Raw genomic sequence first — 8,004 nt, forward strand, 5'->3', positions numbered from 1 at the left:
CGCCGTCATCGTCGCCTTCCTTTGGGTGTGGTCTCAAGTTCGTCTCGGCTGTAGGAGAGGAGATTTAGAGTGAATTCGTGCTCACGAATAAAAGTCAAGAAGATTTAAGTAAAAAAAAGATGATTGAGGGTTTTATTTCTGCTCTTAAACATAGTAGAGGGCCACTTAAGAACACACCAGGGTTAAGTACATAAACAACACATAAAAAACAGTTTAACGTAGAAAGCACTTACTAGTCTAGAGGTTTATGTCAGTGTCTGAACTGAAATTCGTTGGCAAGTGGAGCAGTGAAATCCTCAATTTGTTTTGGATAATTCTTTCCAAGAGCATTTGTGATGGACCTGAGTAGGACGAGCTTTTCATTATGTTGTTGTAGCAGCAGCTCTAATACAGTCAAAATTTCTCTCTCCATTACTGTTAGTAAAATATCATTTACAATATTCAGTTTCTAAATACACACACATAACACACCTTATACACACACACATACACACACACACATTATACACACACATAATACACACACGTGTTATACACACATCAGTACACAATACACACATCATACACACCCCTTATACTAGGGGTGGGCGATATGGCCCTAAAATAATATCACGATATTTCAGGTTATTTTTGCGATAACGATATTTTTGGCGATATAACACTGAAAAATATTTTATTTACAATAAATATGAGTTAACACATCGTAAAAAAAACGTAGGAAGTATGTAAGAATTACACACACTTTTCTTTATTTTGTCTTTCCAGTAAAAATAATGTAACATAATGTAATAGCAAAGTCAGACAATTTCCATAGGGGTGGCCAGACTGAGACCATTGCTCACACAGGGGTCGCACAGAAACTGATACCTTTTTTTTATGTGGTCACTCACTTATTTATCTATACAGGCAGTGAGTGCCATGTAGAATTACATCACGAAGACCCGCATACTAATAATAAGCTTTTTTTCTCTTTCTTTTCCCTGACAAGTAAAAAAAAATATAACAACCTTAACATTATGAGAACAAATTTCAAAGATATTCCTTTGCAATACTTTATCATTTGGCTGCCAACTTATGTGTAATGATGACACTAAATTGAACCCCAGAACATGCCAGTGTGAAAGCATGGAAAAATAATTTTCTTTCAACAATATAATACAGACTGGCCAACACTATTAAGCCAAATCAGCATTGAAAATGGACTTTACTTTTAATAAACTTCTTCAATGCTGAAGCTTTTTTAAAACGGAATATTTTCTTTTAAATAGAAGTGTTATTTAACTGCTATTAAATTGTTTGGCGGATAACCGCCCAACCTGGCAACACTGGAACGCGCAGAGCCCGGTGGGCCTTTACTCATAGCGCGCCACAATTACTACTAAGTACAGTAGTAGTATTAGTACTAAGTAGTAGTAGTACTACTTCTGTGTTGGTGGTTGACATTAATGTTAAGAGTATTCCTGCACTGTTTGGTGGAGGTGCGCTGTTGAATTGCGTCCCTGTGTAAACCTGTGTGCAGAAATACTTCCGCAAAAAAGTTCCCGGCAAAGCGGTGGTTGGGATGTGGGTTGCCAAAGATTAATTTATGGTGGAGTTTTTGGAATTAGCTCCTCCACCGCAGAGCCGCGTTCCGCCATACTCGTTACTGTACCCCAATGACCCACGTAACGAACGTACGCCATTTGCGTAGCTGTGTGACGTCATTACGGAAAGTACGCAGAATGTCGCTTATATTACGATATGGTACTTTTTGTATCGTTTTAAAAATTATACCGGTATTATCGTGAACGATACGATATAGCACACCCCTATACCTAAATAAAACCAGGTTCCACTGAGATTTGAACTCGGATCACTGGATTCAAAGTCCAGAGTGCTAACCATTACACCATGGAACCACATAGTGAGCTCTTACTTAAGCCCACAAGTTAATAATTAGTCATTTAAGAGCAAGTTGGCTGTTTGATGGCGCTGTAAACAATGATTTGCAATTATATTTTGGGATGGAGCAGTCACATGTGGAACACTATAACACTACTAGTGCTATTATGATATTCAAGCTGGATGAATGGATGGAAATTAACATGTCATTTAAGGTGACTCTAAACTAGCACAAGCAATTGTGATGCTCTGTTGTACTGCACATGCGCTGAATGAAAATTGCACTAAGTTCAGGACCCAGTTGGCCGGTAGGTGGCATTGTAAACAATGACTTGCCACTTTGTTTTCTAATTTGGCATAGAGCAGTCATATGTGAAACACTATTCTCTACTCAGCATTGTTACCTAAATAAAGCCAGGTTCCACTGAGATTTGAACTCGGATAGCTGGATTCAGAGTCTAGAGTGCTAACCATTACACCATAATGGTTCCATTTATGTTTTTTATTTAGTGCACTAGATAGTGTACTAGATAATAGACTTATGTTTCTTACATAATGCTATAGTTAGCGTATTAGTTAACGGATTTAGGTTCCTTACATAGTGTGCTACATAGCATTTTAGACATGAATATATGTTCCCTACGCAGTGCACTAGATAGTGAATTAGACAATTGGTTTATTTTCCCTACACAGTGCACTAGATAGTGTATTAAATAATTAATTATGTTCCCTACATAGTGCACTAGATTGTATATTCGATCATAGATTTATGTTCCATACTTAGTGCACTAGACAGTATATTAGACAATTGATTTATGTTCCCTACATAGTGCACTAGATTGTATATCAGAAAACGGATTTAATACGCGATCGTATTAATAAAGTCTGTGTCGCCTTCGTGCGCGTGTGTGTGTGTGCGCACTTGGCCGCTCGTTCTAGATTCCGGGAGATTTTATCTGACTTGCGAGAATCAGGGAGCCGCTATGTATATGCGGGAGACTCCCCAAACTTTTTCTGTACTTTATTTTACAAAAAGCCAGAGTGTACTATGAGAGGGGGAATTATGTTTCTTATTATATAATTGTTTCTCAACAAAAAACCCCAGACTTCATTAAAGTTTATTATATTAATAAAATTACATTTTATTCACCTACAAACTGTAGTGGGTTTTCACTGCACATGATGAATTAATTAACACAAAATCATTTATTAGTCAAAGCAAACTGATGATACATTCACCTCATAAATCATGATACACTGCTCTACTCTACATGAAAGTAAGTACAAAGTATCGGTATCGTATTGATATCGGCGATAATGGCCCTGTACAGATACCAAATTTTGCAGTATCGCACACCACTAATACAGATGTGCTAATGATGTTTTACTGCTAAGCTGCTGTTCAACTCCAGTCCAGTTGGTGACGCTGGTGCGTCTTAAGTTGTTCTGCCAACCGCCATTAAACATCATAAGAAGAACAAGAAGCTGCTGTGTTTGTACTGTAAAGCCTCATCTGTAAGTAAAATATGTATTTAATTATAACCCTTATATTTAATTATTATTTAATAATTGTTTATAGTTGAACTTTGTTTACAGTTGAACTTTGTTTACAGGTGAACTTTGTTTATAGTTGAATTTTGTTTACAGTTGAACCTTGTTTACAGTTGAACTTTGTTTACAGGTGAACTTTGTTTACAGTTGAACTTTGTTTATAGTTTAACTTTGTTTACAGTTGAACCTTGTTAACAGTTGAACTTTGTTTACAGGTGAACTTTGTTTACAGGTGGTCTATCTGTCTATCTGTCCATCTGTGATGATGTAGGGATAGCTGACATCACCAAGTCTAGTTTTAGCAACAATAAAAAGGACTAAACCAGTTGATGGTTGTGAATAGTATAAATAAATAAATACTTACCTGTCGTGGTGGGGATGGTCCGGGGATCGGTGATGGTCCGTGACGGTGCTGGGTAGAAGGTGCTTGAAGAGGAAGAGCATAAAATGAATTAAGCTAGCTGAATGGTGTGTTATGAGTGTTATGGCCATATACAACTCCTGGCAAAAATGATGGAATCACCACTCTTGGAGGATGTTCTTTCAATTGTTTAATTTTGTAGAAAAAAAATAAATCACAGACATGCCACAAAACTATCATTTCTCAAAATGTCAACCTTTTGACATTTAAGAAACAATAAAAAAGAAACAAATATAATAGTTGTGGTCAGTCACAATTGCTTTTTTTTTAGATCAAGTAGAGGGAAAAAATATGGAATCACTCAAATCACTCATTATTACTTTGTTGCACCACCTCTGGCTTTTATAATGGTTTAAACTCTCAGAGGCATGGAGTTAACTAATGACAAACAGTATTCTTTATCAATCTGCCTCCAACTGTCTCTTATTGCTGTTGCCAGATCAGCTTTGCAGGTTGGAACCTTGTCATTGACCATTTTCTTCCATTTCCACCAGAGATTTTCAAATGGATTGAGATCCGGACTATTTGCAGGCCATGCCATTGACATTATATGTTTTCTTGAATGAAAGTTTTCACGTCCTTTGCCCTATGGCAAGATGCATTATCATCTTGAAAAATGAAGTCATCATCACCAAACATCCTTTCAACTGATTGAATAAGAAAAGCGTCCAAAATTTCAATGTGGACTTTGGCATTTATTGAAGACCATCTCCCCTGTGCCTTTACCCGACATGCAGGCCCATATCATCAACAACTGTGGAAATTAACATGTTTTCTTTAGGCAGTTATCTTCATAAATTTCACTGGACAGACACCAAACAAAAGTTCCAGCATAAGTTCCAAACAAAGTTCCAAACAAAAGACACCAAACAAAAGTTCCATGCCATTTGTCAATGGCATGGCCTGCAAATAGTCCGGATCTCAATCCATTTGAAAATCTCTGGTGGAAATGGAAGAAAATGGTCAATGACAAGGTTCCAACCTGCAAAGCTGATCTGGCAACAGCAATAAGAGACAGTTGGAGGCAGATTGATAAAGAATACTGTTTGTCATTAGTTAACTCCATGCCTCTGAGAGTTTAAACCATTATAAAAGGCACAGGTGGTGCAACAAAGTAATAATGGTGCATACTATTATAAAACTATTATATTTGTTTCTTTTTTATTGTTTCTTAAATGTCAAAAGGTTGACATTTTGAGAAATGATAGTTTTGTGGCATGTCTGTGATTTATTTTTTTTCTACAAAATTAAACAATTGAAAGAACATCCTCCAAGAGTGGTGATTCCATAATTTTTGCCAGGGGTTGTAATATACAGTGTTTTATCTGTTATAGACATAACGTTAGATTAGAGGCGCCTGGTTTGCATCTTTAGCTCAGAGTACTTTCTGTTCAGGTGGCAGTTCAAACACACACACACACACACACACACAATATTGAGTGTCTAGATTTAAAGAATTTTATTTTGTTGATCTTAAAGTAGCGTTTGAGTTCTCCGACGTAAATCTTTGTTGTTGTTAAACCTGTTACCGGGAAACTTACTGGCATTCGAACAAAGTGTGATTTGTTTGTTTGTTTTTGTAATCCAGCGCATTAACGCATTTTTGTCCGAATTAAAGCCATTTTCTGTGACTGCCTGCAGAAGCACCGCTGAATCCAAACTCAACCCCTGTGTTGAGTGTACCATGTTCAGTTATTCTCTTGGTCGACCTAGCGGCCTAGTCGATGACGCCGATGCTAAAATTGATGTCGATGCATCGTTTTTAACACTGTGTTTTTAAATGATCCTTTTTAATTTCTACAATGTTTCCATTTATATAAGCATTCATATGATTCCCTCAGCACTACTTACTGCGTGCAGGACCTAAGTCATATCTGCTCCAGTCACTCGTTGGCGGCATTAAGGTCAGTCAAGAACTTTAAGAAATATATAGTTTAGATAGTACAAACATATAATAACCCACAAAACCTCTTAGATGTGTATTAAGAAAGTCTGAACATAAGAAATTACTAGACAGCGATGTCTGAAGTAGGACTGAGATCTCGGATCATTAAAATAACATGAAACTGCTGCATTTCTGGCGCAATAACAACCAAATTCAGTTTAGGAGCCACTCATTTCTGCAGATCTTCACTGAAAGTGTGCAGACTCTCAAATGGTTTTTGTGCTGCCATGCAGCTGGTTGAATGGGGTTAGTGTAGAATTATGTACAAAGATCTAAAGGGTGTAGACGAACTGGCCGGTTAGCTCAGTTGGTTAGAGCGTGGTGCTAATAACACCAAGGTTGTGGGTTCAATCCCTGTACTGGCCACACCCACTTTAACTATTAAAGGTAGCATGGCTGAGAGTGTCAAGTGAGCATGCGCTGTGTCAGGACTTTCTAACCTGAGTAATTTGATCTCTGAAAGTAAGAATACCACCCTGTTCTTCTGCCATCTTTGATTTTGGCCTAATGAATGTGGCATGACCTTTATAAATGCTTACAATTAATTTTGTCAAAGGCAAAAATAAATAAATAAAATAGAACTGCTGTGTAATTTAGTAAATTCTTGCACTGCACATGGCAGAAGACTAAAAGAAATTTAGACCCGTGTAGAATAAAAGTATTAGGAAAGTATGAGGTTAAAAGCATCAGCTTTTATTTATTCTTAAATAGTCCTATAGTCTAATCTTATAGTCTAGTTTGATTTAGTGCACTTAAGGTATGCTCTCAAGGTATTTTGGGACGGTACCCATCATGTGACTGTTATGTAACATACATAAGTAGAAGTACGCATGCGCGATTCCTGTTGGTGTGAAGTGACAGCACGCGGATATGTTCTCCGTATATAACGTGTATGAGACTGCTGTAATATGTTTCATACAGATGTTATACGCTGTTCTACAATAAAGAAGAAGCTTCAACTCATTTGTTCCAGCCAATTCTACAAACTCGGAGTCCGTATTCCGCCAACTCTCTCTCTCTCTCTCTCTCTCTCTCTCTCTGTCTGAGTGCATTCTGGGAGCGAGTGGGCGGAGTGTGTGTTGAGCATGTGTGAGCTGTGCACAATGGAGGCAGGTGGGGGTGATCTTGGGTTTCTCATCTGGCGTCACGCTGTTAAAGTGGTGTCGACTGTGAGCATAAAAGAAAGAGCTTAGCGATAGGAGAAGTAGTCGGACATAATATTATTTTGTCAGTGTCTAGAATGAATAGCGCGATTGTTATTTTTCTAAACACAATTGAAAAAGTGAATGAACTAGTCGAGAACGGTGTAGTCATAGGAGACTTACATGTCAGTGTTTTTCCCCTATCCACACCAGCAAAAGAGTTACCCTTTCAAATGTACCACCTTTTATTAAGGATGAGCAACTGTTAGGGATTTGATCTCGTTATGGTAGAATAGTTTCCCCAGTAAAGAAAATTTCAGTTGGGAGTAAATCCCCCTTACTGAAACATGTAGTCTCGTTTAGACGCAGTGTGTATATAATACAAAATGATAGTAACACGGAGTTGAACCTGTCCTTTAATTTTCATGTTAATGGGTTTGACTACACATTTTTTGCCTCTACTGACACAATGAAGTGCCTTGGGTGTGGGAGTCCCGGGCATCTCATTCGTGCATGCCCACAAAAGAAAGACAGTTTAGATACTGTGCCAAATAACACTGAAAATTAACCCATACACAATACTGGAGAAAAAGAAAACACACAGGTGGACAGAGGGGAAAATAATATTATAGAAGAACGCCACCTGATTACGCCACCTGAACGCCACGACTAATACTGTCGGTGAAGACACAATGACAACTAACCCAGATGAGGCTAAGTCAACTCAAAAACAAATGACAGAATGATGCTGGAGGTTCTGAATTCCCAGACCAAACCAACCAAAGAAAAGACACAGTAGATGCGGTAATAAATACTGATCTTGACAATGAAGCTAAAAATAAAAAAAGATGAAACAGTAATAACAGAAGAATTTGTGTTTAAAACACCAGTTAAAAGAAGAGCTAGTAACAATGAAGTAAAAACTCAGGCCAAAAAAATAGATAGAGACACTGATGAAATGAGCAGCGATGATGACTACTCAGACTCAAGCACATTAGAGAGTTCCCATAGTGAGAGTCAAAAAAAATATGATGTTGAAGAGATCAAACAGTTTTTGAAACTAA

The 8,004-nt window shown here is 37.5% G+C and overlaps 1 non-coding gene across 1 annotated transcript; it reads right to left on the reverse strand.

Moving 5' to 3' along the window:
- Positions 1–1,826: 1,826 nt before the first annotated feature.
- Positions 1,827–1,898, reverse strand: trnaq-uug (transfer RNA glutamine (anticodon UUG)). Its single transcript has one exon. It is a non-coding gene; the product is annotated as a tRNA-Gln (tRNA).
- Between the last annotated feature and the right edge of the window lie 6,106 nt (positions 1,899–8,004).

The sequence above is a fragment of the Trichomycterus rosablanca genome, chromosome 14 (genome assembly GCF_030014385.1).
Source record: "Trichomycterus rosablanca isolate fTriRos1 chromosome 14, fTriRos1.hap1, whole genome shotgun sequence".
Taxonomy (NCBI): Eukaryota; Metazoa; Chordata; class Actinopteri; order Siluriformes; family Trichomycteridae; genus Trichomycterus; species Trichomycterus rosablanca.